Here is a 12,887-nt window from a genome sequence, read left to right as displayed (position 1 = left end):
CTGAGTAGCAATTTTCATTTATTGTTTGCTATGGTTTCCTGTAGATAATGAATTAAATATGCTTTGATTGGCCTGTTTATCCTCTCCATTGCAAAGTCGGGAACAGAAAGAATCATGTTGCATTTCTTTCCTGCCTCGGTATGGGAAGCATGAGACTCACTATTTAGAATCATCAAAAAAGGACCCCAAAGGAGGCCTGGCAGCACACATCTGTAATCCCAACACTCAGAGGCAGGAGGACTTGGAGTTCAAGACCAGCATGATGCTATGTATAGCATAACACTATACCAGAGAGCCTTAAAAATCTAATTGACTAGTACAGCCATTTTGGATGTTGCTATGAACGTTTTTCAAAAACTTAAAACCATAACTACCACATGACCCGGCTTTATCACTCCTAGGCATACACTCGAAGGATGCCGATGCTACCTACCACCAAGAGATCTGCACATCCACACTTACTGCAAAATTATTCACAAGAGTGAGGAAACAGAGACCTGCCTGTATGCCCGTCAGCACATGGATGAATAACGAGACTGTCTCATACGAACAGTGGAACTTGTTCAGCCACACACAACAATGATATCTGCACCATGATGAAAGGACAGGAGAGCATTACATTCAATGAGGTGACCCGGGGCATGTGTACTTGCTTTTGTATATTTGTATGTATGTAAATGAGGGGTGGAGGGTGGATATATGAATTAGTAGCAGACCAGAAGGAGGAGACAGGGGGTTGAAGGGGGCAGGGTAGGCAAAAGGACATACTTGACATGAAGCTAGAAAGGAGGCCTGGGGTGGGAGGATACAATGGAGGAAGGAGATGGGAGAGAACAGGTGGAGGAAAAAAATTTTAAGAAGTCATAAAATAAAGCTTCTACATTAATAAAAATCAGTCTTGAACGTCTTTGATTACTGACTTTGTAATATAACCTCAGATCAGATATGCTAATACCCCCCAGCACTCTTTTTGATCATGATTGACCCTGACTACCCAAGCTCTTTCAGTTGCACAGGAACTCTAAGACTGTTTCTCTTTTTCTTTCAAGAATGGCTAAGAGATTTTAATTGGGGTTGCACTGCATCTCTAAGTGCTTTTGGTACAATGGCCACTTTCACGGCATTAACCCTAATGGATGGGCATGGGAGATCTTCCCATCCAGTGCCTTCTTGAGCATTAATGAAAAAACTTTCTCTCTGCAATGACCAGAAGTGAATTTAACGACTCATGGCTACTGAGGAGAATAGTGAATCATTGAATCTTCAGTCCTCAACAGGACCCACATCCTATCCAGTCTAAGGCTGGGGCGGGGGAGGGACACAGAGGAAGAGGGAGCAGGAAGAATATAGCAACCAGAAGATAAGAATATTTGTAAAATGTTATCACAGCCACGGCAACCATGATAGCACGGCACCTGCAGCTGCCTACACTGAAGCCTGCACAAGGCTGGGCCTGGCAACGGCCGACTGTGGGCCAGGGAGGAGTTTATGGGGCCCGACCACACCCACCAGTCAACCAAGTGGATAGCTTTACACCCGTGGCCACACAGTAGGGCTCTGGCTATACTCACGGGTCACAAAACAAGACAGAGAGACAGGAATGTAGGAAAGGGGCTCGAAGGAAGTAGGGCTGGCAGGGGTGGGAAGAAGATAAGTGAGGTGCATTAGAGAAATACGTACATAGATGCAACTGTGGAAGAACAAATTTAATTAGAGAAGGATATAATTTTTTTAAAGATCTAGTGTATCGGCGGAAGCAGACAGTCGGGAGCAGAGCACAGGAACATGAAGACTTGGTCCAATCCTGCAGCACTAGCAAAAGCAACAGAGCAAGAGAAGAAGTGGGGAAGGAATGAAGGATCTTGCTGACCTCTGATTCTGTATTTGGGAAAACGAATGCTTGGGAAAGCAAGAGCCTGCCCAGCTTATCCTTGGGGTAGAGAAAGAATGGAGAAGGGGGTGCAGACTGGGGGGGAGGTCTTCATCGGGTTCCTTTGCCCTGTCAGGAAAAGGATTAAAAGGCAGGAAAACCTTGAGCACAACAGATAGCAACAGAGAAATTGCAGACACTGCTGACAGGAGCAGACAGTTGCAGAAAGGTGTTTGTTGCAGGTGGGGAAACACTCATATTCAACAAAAACAGAGAAAATGGCCCTCTGTGAAGCAGAGCGGGGACTCGGGAAGCCAAAATCACCAGTCTCTTCCAGAGGGCTGGGGGTTTTAAGTCTCTGAAAAGTTTTCCTCCCCTGATTTAGAATTGGTCCTTTAAGGAAAGATGGGCCAGTTGCCTGGCCCACATGTAACAGGTCCTGTCCAGCTTTGAACTTGTTGATCCAGCAGGACTGGTGAGAGACAAGAGCCTATAAAGCATTTGTGTAAATCAGACAGGCTTTTGTCTCAAGTGAGGAGGGAGAGGAAGGAGCCGGCCATCTTCATTACTTAGCTATGGCCCCTCCTGTCTGTCTGTCTGTCTGTCTGTCTGTCTGTCTACCAGGAAGTCTAACTCCTAGACCCTCCATGGAAGAGCTAGATGGGAGTCACCTGTAAAATCTATAGCTCAATAGAGTAACTACGAGTAACAAAATCAAGTGAGTATTTCTACTTCGGTTCAAGGGATTTTCAATGTCCCCAACAAATAAAATAATTGAGCCATGTCTGAGGTGATACAGGTGCCAGTGGACGGGATCTGGTCATAAGCATAGTATATTATTCCTGCACTGAGATGCCCCACCATAAGCAATTAGTGGGTCAGTTTAAGACAAAAATACACCTAAAACAAAAACATCAGCAGACACAAAATAATCTGATGGATTTACTTTGTTCTCTCTTTTAAATCAGTGTTGGAAGAACTAAAAGCAGACCATGTTGCAATAAATAAACCTCTAGCAAGAGTATTTGGTGTGAGTTTGTACCAATTTCTACAAAACAGAGATACAGATAGAGACAGAGAGACACAGAGAGACAGAGAGAGACAGAGACAGAGAGACAGAGAGAGACAGAGACAGAGAGAGAGGAAAAAAAGAAAACAGAAAAGGAAAGGGAAGGTAAAGGAAGGGAAAGGGGGAGGGAAAAGGGAAGGGAAGGGAAGGGAGGGGAAGGGAAGGGAAAAGGAGGGAAGGGAAAAGGGAAGGGGAAAGGGAAGGAAAGGGAAGGGAAGGGAGAAGGGAAAAGGGAAGGGAAGGGAAGGGAAGGGAAAAGGAGGGAAGGGAAAAGGGAAGGGGAAAGGGAGAAGGGAAGGGAAGGGAGAAGGGAAGGGAGAAGGGAAGGGAAGGGAGAAGAGGAGGGAAGGGAAGGGAGAAGGGAAGGGAAGGGAAGGGAAGGGAAGGGAAGGGAAGGGAAGGGAAGGGAGAAGGGAAGGGAAGGGAAGAGGAGGGGAGAGAAGGGGAGGGGAGAGGAGGGAAGAGAAGGGAAGGGGAGAGGAGGGAAGAGAAGGGAAGGGGAGGGAAGGGAGAAGGGAACGGAAGGGGAGGGAAGGAAAGGAAAGGGAAGGGAAGGGAGAAGGGAAAGGAAGGGAGAAGGGAAGGGAAGGGAAGGGAGAAGAGGAGGGAAGGGAAGGGAGAAGGGGAGGGAAAGGAAGGGAGAAGGGAAGAGAAGGGAAGAGGAGGGGAGAGAAGGGGAGGGAAGAGAAGGGGAGGGAAGGGAAGGGAAGGGAAGGGAAGAGAAGGGAGAAGAGGAGGGAAGGGAAGGGAGAAGGGGAGGGAAGGGAAGGGAAGGGAGAAGGGGAGGGAAGGGAAGGGAGAAGAGGAGGGAAGGGAAGGGAGAAGGGGAGGGAAGGGAGAAGGGAAGGGAGGGAAGAGGAGGGAAGAGAAGGGGAGGGGAGAGGAGGGAAGAGAAGGGAAGGGGAGGGAAGGGGGTAGGGAACGGAAGGGGAGGGAAGGGAAGGGAAGGGGAGGAAAGGGGAGGGAAGGGAAGGGAAGGGAGAAGAGAAGGGAAGGGAAGGGAGAAGGGGAGGGAAGGGAGAAGGGGAGGGAAGGGAAGAGGAGGGAAGGGGAGGGGAGAGAAGGGGAGGGAAGGGGAGGGAAGAGAAGGGGAGGGGAGGGAAGAGAAGGGAAGGGGAGGGAAGGGAGAAGGGAAGGGGAGGGAAGGGAAGGGAAGGGAGAAGGGAAAGGAAGGGAGAAGGGAAAGGAAGGGAGAAGGGAAGGGAAGGGAAGGGAGAAGAGGAGGGAAGGGAAGGGAGAAGGGGAGGGAAGGGAAGGGAGAAGGGGAGGGAAGGGAAGGGAGAAGGGAAGGGAAGGGAAGGGAGAAGGGGAGGGAAAGGAAGGGAGAAGGGAAGAGAAGGGAAGAGGAGGGGAGAGAAGGGGAGGGAAGAGAAGGGGAGGGGAGAGGAGGGAAGAGAAGGGAAGGGGAGGGAAGGGAGAAGGGAACGGAAGGGAAGGGAAGGGAAGGGAAGGGGAGGAAAGGGGAGGGAAGGGAAGGGAGAAGGGAAGGGAAGGGAAGGGAACGGAAGGGAACGGAAGGGAAGGGAACAGGGAAGGGAACAGGGAAGGGAACAGGGAAGGGAACAGGGAAGGGAAGGGAAGGGAAGGGAGAAGGGAAGGGAGAAGGGAAGGGAGAAGGGAAGGGAGAAGGGAAGGGAGAAGGGAAGGGAGAAGGGAAGGGAGAAGGGAAGGGAGAAGGGAAGGGAGAAGGGAAGGGAGAAGGGAAGGGAGAAGGGAAGGGAGAAGGGAAGGGAGAAGGGAAGGGAGAAGGGAAGGGAGAAGGGAAGGGAGAAGGGAAGGGAGAAGGGAAGGGAGAAGGGAACGGAAGGGGAGGGAAGGAAAGGAAAGGGAAGAGAAGGGAGAAGGGAAAGGAAGGGAAGGGGAGGGGGAAGGGAAGGGAAGGGAAGGGAAGGGAAGGGAAGGGAAGGGAAGGGAAGGGAAGAGGGAAGGGAAGGGAAGGGAAGAGAAGGGAGAAGAGGAGGGAAGGGAAGGGAGAAGGGGAGGGAAGGGAAGGGAAGGGAGAAGGGGAGGGAAGGGAAGGGAGAAGAGGAGGGAAGGGAAGGGAGAAGGGGAGGGAAGGGAGAAGGGAAGGGAGGGAAGAGGAGGGAAGAGAAGGGGAGGGGAGAGGAGGGAAGAGAAGGGAAGGGGAGGGAAGGGGGTAGGGAACGGAAGGGGAGGGAAGGGAAGGGAAGGGAAGGGGAGGAAAGGGGAGGGAAGGGAAGGGAAGGGAGAAGAGAAGGGAAGGGAAGGGAGAAGGGGAGGGAAGGGAGAAGGGGAGGGAAGGGAAGGGGAGGGAAGGGGAGGGGAGAGAAGGGGAGGGAAGGGGAGGGAAGAGAAGGGGAGGGGAGGGAAGAGAAGGGAAGGGGAGGGAAGGGAGAAGGGAAGGGGAGGGAAGGGAAGGGAAGGGAGAAGGGAAAGGAAGGGAGAAGGGAAAGGAAGGGAGAAGGGAAGGGAAGGGAAGGGAGAAGAGGAGGGAAGGGAAGGGAGAAGGGGAGGGAAGGGAAGGGAGAAGGGGAGGGAAGGGAAGGGAGAAGGGAAGGGAAGGGAAGGGAGAAGGGGAGGGAAGGGAAGGGAGAAGGGAAGAGAAGGGAAGAGGAGGGGAGAGAAGGGGAGGGAAGAGAAGGGGAGGGGAGAGGAGGGAAGAGAAGGGAAGGGGAGGGAAGGGAGAAGGGAACGGAAGGGAAGGGAAGGGAAGGGAAGGGAAGGGAAGGGGAGGAAAGGGGAGGGAAGGGAAGGGAGAAGGGAAGGGAAGGGAAGGGAAGGGAAGGGAAGGGAAGGGAACGGAAGGGAACGGAAGGGAAGGGAACAGGGAAGGGAACAGGGAAGGGAACAGGGAAGGGAAGGGAAGGGAAGGGAAGGGAAGGGAAGGGAAGGGAAGGGAAGGGAAGGGAAGGGAGAAGGGAAGGGAGAAGGGAAGGGAGAAGGGAAGGGAGAAGGGAAGGGAGAAGGGAAGGGAGAAGGGAAGGGAGAAGGGAAGGGAGAAGGGAAGGGAGAAGGGAAGGGAGAAGGGAAGGGAGAAGGGAAGGGAGAAGGGAAGGGAGAAGGGAAGGGAGAAGGGAAGGGAGAAGGGAACGGAAGGGGAGGGAAGGAAAGGAAAGGGAAGGGAAGGGAGAAGGGAAAGGAAGGGAAGGGGAGGGAAGGGAAGGGAAGGGAAGGGAAGGGAAGGGAAGGGAAGGGAAGGGAAGGGAAGGGAAGAGAAGGGAAGGGAAGGGAAGAGAAGGGAGAAGAGGAGGGAAGGGAAGGGAGAAGGGGAGGGAAGGGAAGGGAAGGAAGAAGGGGAGGGAAGGGAAGGGAGAAGAGGAGGGAAGGGAAGGGAGAAGGGGAGGGAAGGGAGAAGGGAAGGGAGGGAAGAGGAGGGAAGAGAAGGGGAGGGGAGAGGAGGGAAGAGAAGGGAAGGGGAGGGAAGGGGGTAGGGAACGGAAGGGGAGGGAAGGGAAGGGAAGGGGAGGAAAGGGGAGGGAAGGGAAGGGGAGGGAAGGGAGAAGGGAAAGGAAGGGAGAAGGGAAAGGAAGGGAGAAGGGAAGGGAAGGGAGAGGAGGAGGGAAGGGAAGGGAGAAGGGGAGGGAAGGGAAGGGAGAAGGGGAGGGAAGGGAAGGGAGAAGGGAAGGGAAGGGAAGGGAGAAGGGGAGGGAAGGGAAGGGAGAAGGGAAGAGAAGGGAAGAGGAGGGGAGAGAAGGGGAGAGAAGGGGAGGGAAGAGAAGGGGAGGGGAGAGGAGGGAAGAGAAGGGAAGGGGAGGGAAGGGAGAAGGGAACGGAAGGGAAGGGAAGGGAAGGGAAGGGAAGGGAAGGGAAGGGAAGGGAAGGGGAGGAAAGGGGAGGGAAGGGAAGGGAGAAGGGAAGGGAAGGGAAGGGAAGGGAAGGGAAGGGAAGGGAAGGGAAGGGAAGGGAACAGGGAAGGGAACAGGGAAGGGAGAAGGGAAGGGAGAAGGGAAGGGAGAAGGGAAGGGAGAAGGGAAGGGAGAAGGGAAGGGAGAAGGGAAGGGAGAAGGGAAGGGAGAAGGGAAGGGAGAAGGGAAGGGAGAAGGGAAGGGAGAAGGGAAGGGAGAAGGGAAGGGAGAAGGGAAGGGAGATGGGAAGGGAGAAGGGAAGGGAGAAGGGAAGGGAGAAGGGAAGGGAAGGGAAGGGAAGGGAAGGGAAGGGAAGGGAAGGGAAGGGAAGGGAAGGGAAGGGAAGGGAAGGGAAAAGGACACTTTCACTCTGCTTTACGCCCACAAATTCAACTGAGCAACTAGATCCTGGATACTTGCCCTCTACTCACTTAAGATGAAGCTAGGTCTCTGAGCCTGCAGACCCACGCCCTTTGTTGTTCTCAGTGCCTCAGACATTTAAACTTGGAATCTGAAAAACTGATCTTTATGGACTTGGTGAAAAGAGTAGCAACAGAAAAATACAAATCACATTTATACACTTTGTGGTTTCCTATTTTTAAAAATTTAAAGATGTCCACTAGAGGGAGTAAATGGTTCATCCACTTGAAGATGTGGTAATTAAAACAAGTTCCTTCAAGACTCAGAAGATAATGGTGCAAGAATATTTCATAGGGTCACAGAAAAAAGAAATGACTAAGAGATCACACATCTGCACAAGTTTCTGCCATCAGAGATTCAAGTAAGACTCTTCAAATCTCTGCTTATTGGCCTACAAAAAAGTTGATGTGGGGGATGTGATACAATTACATCGATTTTCACACACAATCACATTATAACCACTCCATTAAGAAACAGCAGTTTCTTTACTCCTCCAAAAACCCTTTCTTTTTCTCACTGTACAGTAGAACACCCTTCCCCAACCCGACAGTGTTCTATTTTATAGATGAATTGTACCCATGGGACAGTTAGGTTGTATCCAGTTACTGGCAATTATTAGTAGAGTCATCGCAAACACTCATAAATTTTCCATCCGTACACTAAAATTTCATTACACCAGGGGAAATATCCAATAGAAACAGGAATGACTGAGATCGTCTATATTTATTAACTCCAAAGTGACTGCCAACCTAGGGTTCCTACCATCGACAGAGGTTTCAAATGCGGCATCTCAGTAGCACCTGGCATTGTCGGTGCCTTTATTTCAACCACTGTAATGTTGGCAGCATCCTGCTGAGGCTTTACTATGCATCTCCATAACGTTTGCTATGTAAAACACCTTTACAAGGGCTCATCTGCTAGCTGTGAGTTTTGAAGCATCTGCTCAAACCCCTCGCTCGGTCTTTGAACGATTGCTCTATTACTGCTGAGTTCGAAGGTTCCTCCTGGGTCCTTGGGCCCAGCCCATCATCTCTGCCTGTTATCTTCTTGTGCTCTTTGTTAGTTCTTTGCCTTGTTTTGTTTTGAATGTGTGTGTATGGGTTTGGGTGCACTGTGTGTCACTGTGTGCACTGGAAGTCAGAAGAGGGCTTCAGATCCCTGGAACTGGAGTTGCAGTTGTGACTGCCATGTGGGTACTGGGAAGGGAAACCTGAGTCCTCTGCTACAACAGCAATGCTCTGAGAGGCTAAGTCAACTCTCAGACTCCTTTTCATGCTCCTAGTGCGGTCTCACAGCAACTTTTCTTTCATTTTGATACTTTTCCAAATGTATCTTCTTTTGTGACAGGTGCTTTTGGCGTCCCATATGAATAACTCTCTTCCTAACTTCAAGATGTAATGCTATGGTTTCACACTTACATCAGTGATCAACTTTGAATTAATTTTTATAGATTTATGAGGTCTAGGTTGAGATTCACTATGGATTATTTTTACATCCACACACACGGATATCCAAATGTTGGACAAACAATTGAAATGGATGGAAATATATAGCTTAGCTGGAGAGTACCTTCCTAGCATGCATAAAGCTTTAGTTCAATGCACAGCAAGGCCAAACTTGTTTGCTCTCAAGACTGATCATTTCCTGTCAACTGACTGTACCTATATACACCTGGTTCTGAACTTCTCTTGCGCCCCACTGTTCTATGTATCTGTCCCTTCTCCAGTTGAATTTCACCTTCACTGAAAATGCTTCAGACCACAAGTGGTTTAAGGTTCAAAATTTTCTAGATCACAGAATATTTAAAGCATCCCATATGAAAGAAAGGGATCAGAAATAAAATAAAGCATTTTCATTTTGAGCCTAGGTCTTGATGTGCTGGCCCACATATGAACTCAAAGAGACTAGAAGCATGCACAGGACCTGCACAGCTTCAAACCAGACAGAGTCCTAATACTGAGTGGGGCAAGTAGACAAGGGTTCCCTCCCTTAATCAAGAAGCTATCCACAACCAATACTTATTAGCAAAAGAAAAGTGAGTTTTCTCCAATGGCATCTTACTGGGTCCATTAACCACATTTCAGAACAGTGCCATACACAGGAGCGCTTGGCCAACAAAACTAAAAATGGTTGTTGTAGCCTTGTCTCATTCTGCTTTGTTGGGGCATCTTTTTGTCTTATTGATCTCTTACTTATTCATTTTGACTTCTGTTGCAGGAGGTGTTTTTTTGTTTTTTTTTGTTTTTTTTGGTTTTGGGTTTTTGTTTTTTAAGAGAAAGAACATAGAGTTGGGTGGGTAGGGAGGTGGGGAGGGTCTGGAAGAAATTGGGGGAAGGGGAAAACATGATAAAATAAAGTATAAAAATATTTTCAATTAAAAAATAAAGTCTTGGGGGTCGGGGATTTAGCTCAGTGGTAGAGCACTTGCCTAGCAAGCGCAAGGCCCTGGGTTCGGTCCCCAGCTCCGAAAAAAAAGAAAAGAAAAAAAAAATAAAGTCTTAAAAATGGCTTAAAAATAAATAATAAATAAACAAATAAATAAAAGCTTGGAGTCCTTCTGGCTACCCACTAATAATGGGAATCAAGGGTCAGCCAGACTCCAGAGCAATCCTGATAAAGATCTAAATGAGTCAAGCATTTCTCCCATTAAAAAGTGCAAAATGAGGGCTCCATTCCTTACTGTATCCAACACATATATGTAATTTCTCTCTTCAAGGCATATAGTCAGTGGCAGACACATAGTTCTAAGGTAGTACTAGACCCTGTATTTGATCTCTATTAGTACATAAACAAAAAAACAAAAGATAAAAGAGTTTTTGCATCTGTATAACTCTAATTGCACAGGCTTGGGAGACCCACTTGCTGCATTTAGATGAGCAAAGTTTAGATTGAATGATGCCCACACCTACTTCATTTGAGAAGAATTCATTTTTTTCCCTTTTTAAAGATTTATTTATTATACGTAAGTACACTGTTGCTCTCTTCAGACACACCAGAAAAGGGCATCAGATGTCATTTACTGATGGTTGTGAGCCACCATGTGGTTGCTGGGATTTGAACTCAGGACCTCTGGAAGAGCAGTCAGTGATCTTAACTACTGAGCCATCTCCGAAGCCCGGTAAGACTTTATTAATGAAGGCATGCATATATTAGTCACTAAGCATCGCAAGAACTATGTGGCTACAGGAGCCACACCAAACATTCCCATGAGTCCCTGTGTTTATTCACCAATAATCTATCTGTTAAGCTACGTCAGCCTCATCTTGTAGAAGTTGAGATAGCCTGGCATAGCGCGAGAACACCGACTTTAGAGATGGTCCTTGACTCAAATGGTGGCTCCTCCCTTACTAACTCATGACTGAACATGTTTGTAAACCTAGCTTTATTCATTTCCCAACCTCCATACTTAGGAAAGCCTGGAGTGGTGGTGCATGCCCGTACTCTCTGCACTCAGAAGGCAGGGACAGGACTGTCACTAGTTCAGGCCATCCTGAACTAGAGAACAGGACCCTCTCTCTCCAACATGAGAGAAAATAAGTCATATAGTTAGGAGCAAACTATCACTATATCTTCGGGAGTTGAGGTAAATGACAAATTACATATTGAGTTTGCAACATCAGAGATGCTCTGGAATGTTAGTTTCTTTCTTTCCAACAAGAACTCCTCTTCTTGTCCTTTACAGCACTTTCTAGGCTACTTAGAAAGCACTCCCTTCCAAAACTCTGAATCTTTTGAGGTATTCCCTCAAGTCCACCACCACTGACTGATTCCCCATCCATTTCCAATCTACCCTGCTTTGGCTTATTCTCCCATCCTCAGCCTCTGTGAGAGCCTGGATTCAGTGCTTCTCACCTGAGGAAAGGTGCTGGAGACACACCGGTCACTAAAGGTAGTCCTCCCTAGAGCACTAGGGTGGGACGCTACCTCTCTCCAGCACCAGTCTCGGAAGCCTGCACGTGCGCAGCAGCTGGCAAACACTGTTCGGCTCACTCTCGGTGCACGTCACGGACACCTTCACCAATGATTTATAGTGTTAAACAAACTCCATCCGAGACTAATCTAGGTAACTGGCAAGAGTCAGTTGTTAATTTACAGAATTCCCATGCAGCGCAAAAAAAAAGTGACAGTGAGCTTTCGGATACTAAATAACAAAGCAGGGCCCTGTTCATAACTCACAAACACTGTTACCAAAACTAAGAAACCAGGGAGAAACCCAGTCAAATCAGCCCTCCAGGCCCATGAGTTCTGTCCTCAGATTCGCCCAAGCATGGGTCAAAAGTATGTGAAGAAAAAAACTTCCAGCCCAGTTCACTGGGTCCTATCTGTAGTCCCAGCTCTTTAGGACATTAAAGTGACAGGATCACTTTAACCCTGGGAGTTCAAGGTCAACATGAAAAACCAAACGAGGTCCCCATCTCAAAGATTAAATTCCAAAGAGCAAATCTTGAATTGCCACGGATCAAGTAGTATGCTAGACCCACAAGTGAAAAGTCACCGCTGTAGCCCACCACCATCCCACATGCCCTCAGTCTCTCCTCAGCACGTTTGCCCCAGATTCTGTTCACCTCGCATCCGGCTCAGAATCTTATTGGGAATACGGTGGTTACATCTGGATGACACATATGTACCTTTGGTACTTCCTAAAATGCACTGCCACTATTTATGTAGAACTTACATTAGGTATTACAACTTATTAGGTATTAGGCAATCTAGAGGGAATTTAAAGTATGAGAATGTACTTAGGTTATAGGCAAAGCTATATTTTTACATAAGGAACATACGCACATATATGGAGTTCCTAGAACCAATGCTTGGTGGACCCTGAAGAACCACTACGCTTAATGAGGAAACACCATCTGTCTTGTGGATTCTTTTATCAAAAGGGATGCATGGTTAAGTCTTAACACTGCAATGAAGTATTCTAGCAATCAAGCTCAGTAGTCAGCTCAGTGGTCAAGAATACATACGTATGGTGTTCTGAGGATTCCAGAGCCTCAGGGGCGCTCAGTGGGAGATAATCTATTTAAGGTCACAATAGAAAAACTTAGATGCTACTCAGTCAGAGAAGCCTTTCAGAAAGGTCCTAGCTAAATCTTGATGGGTACAAGCAAGGAAGCTCCCACGAGGGTAATCACTTAAGAAGCCCCGATGCAGCCTGGTGTATGGAGCCTGGACTAGACTTCCCACTAAGCAGTCAGGCCTCAGAATAAGCTGAGACTATCCAAGACCCTAAGTAAAACTTAGATCAGCAAACGACTGCCAAATGGAGGCAGCTGATTGCTCGGATGAGAATCTTGACATGTGGGCACAGGAAGCTCCTGAGGGCGCTCTAAGAGGAGGCCTGGCAGGAAACACACAACGGTACCAACTTTACCCCCACATCCTTGTGACCACCTCACTCTGCTCTGCTCTGCACAGAAGCTAGTCTGAGGGAAACAAAGAAATAGCTCAGGTTTAAGACAGCAGCATCTCTTAGCTCAAAGCCATGTGTCCCAGACCAACAGCTCATTGGATGTGCTAAAATCAGGGTCCTCGTCTTCCTGTTAGGGAAAGGAAAGCAAGCAGTGTGCCTGCGCTCTCCACACTCTCTAGGGCTTGGCACCAACAGGCTTCTACAGACAGTACAACAGCCCCTCTCTGTTCTAATGATTTGTGTAGCCTCGTTCTCTTTCAGTCTTCTTCTGTCACCTGAATCTCAGGTGAGTCTCCTTGGCCTCCAGCA

At 48.6% G+C, this 12,887-nt stretch overlaps 1 protein-coding gene across 2 annotated transcripts in view; it reads right to left on the bottom strand.

The window, feature by feature from the left end:
- Depdc1b (DEP domain containing 1B) overlaps window positions 1-12,887 on the bottom strand; it is a 91,838-nt gene that overhangs the window by 51,840 nt on the left and 27,111 nt on the right.

This window comes from Rattus norvegicus, chromosome 2 (genome assembly GCF_021556685.1).
Source record: "Rattus norvegicus strain SHRSP/BbbUtx chromosome 2, alternate assembly SHRSP_T2T, whole genome shotgun sequence".
Classification (NCBI taxonomy): domain Eukaryota; kingdom Metazoa; phylum Chordata; class Mammalia; order Rodentia; family Muridae; genus Rattus; species Rattus norvegicus.
Note: the sequence above shows the minus strand (reverse complement) of the source record. Positions and strands in the feature narration are given on the sequence as shown.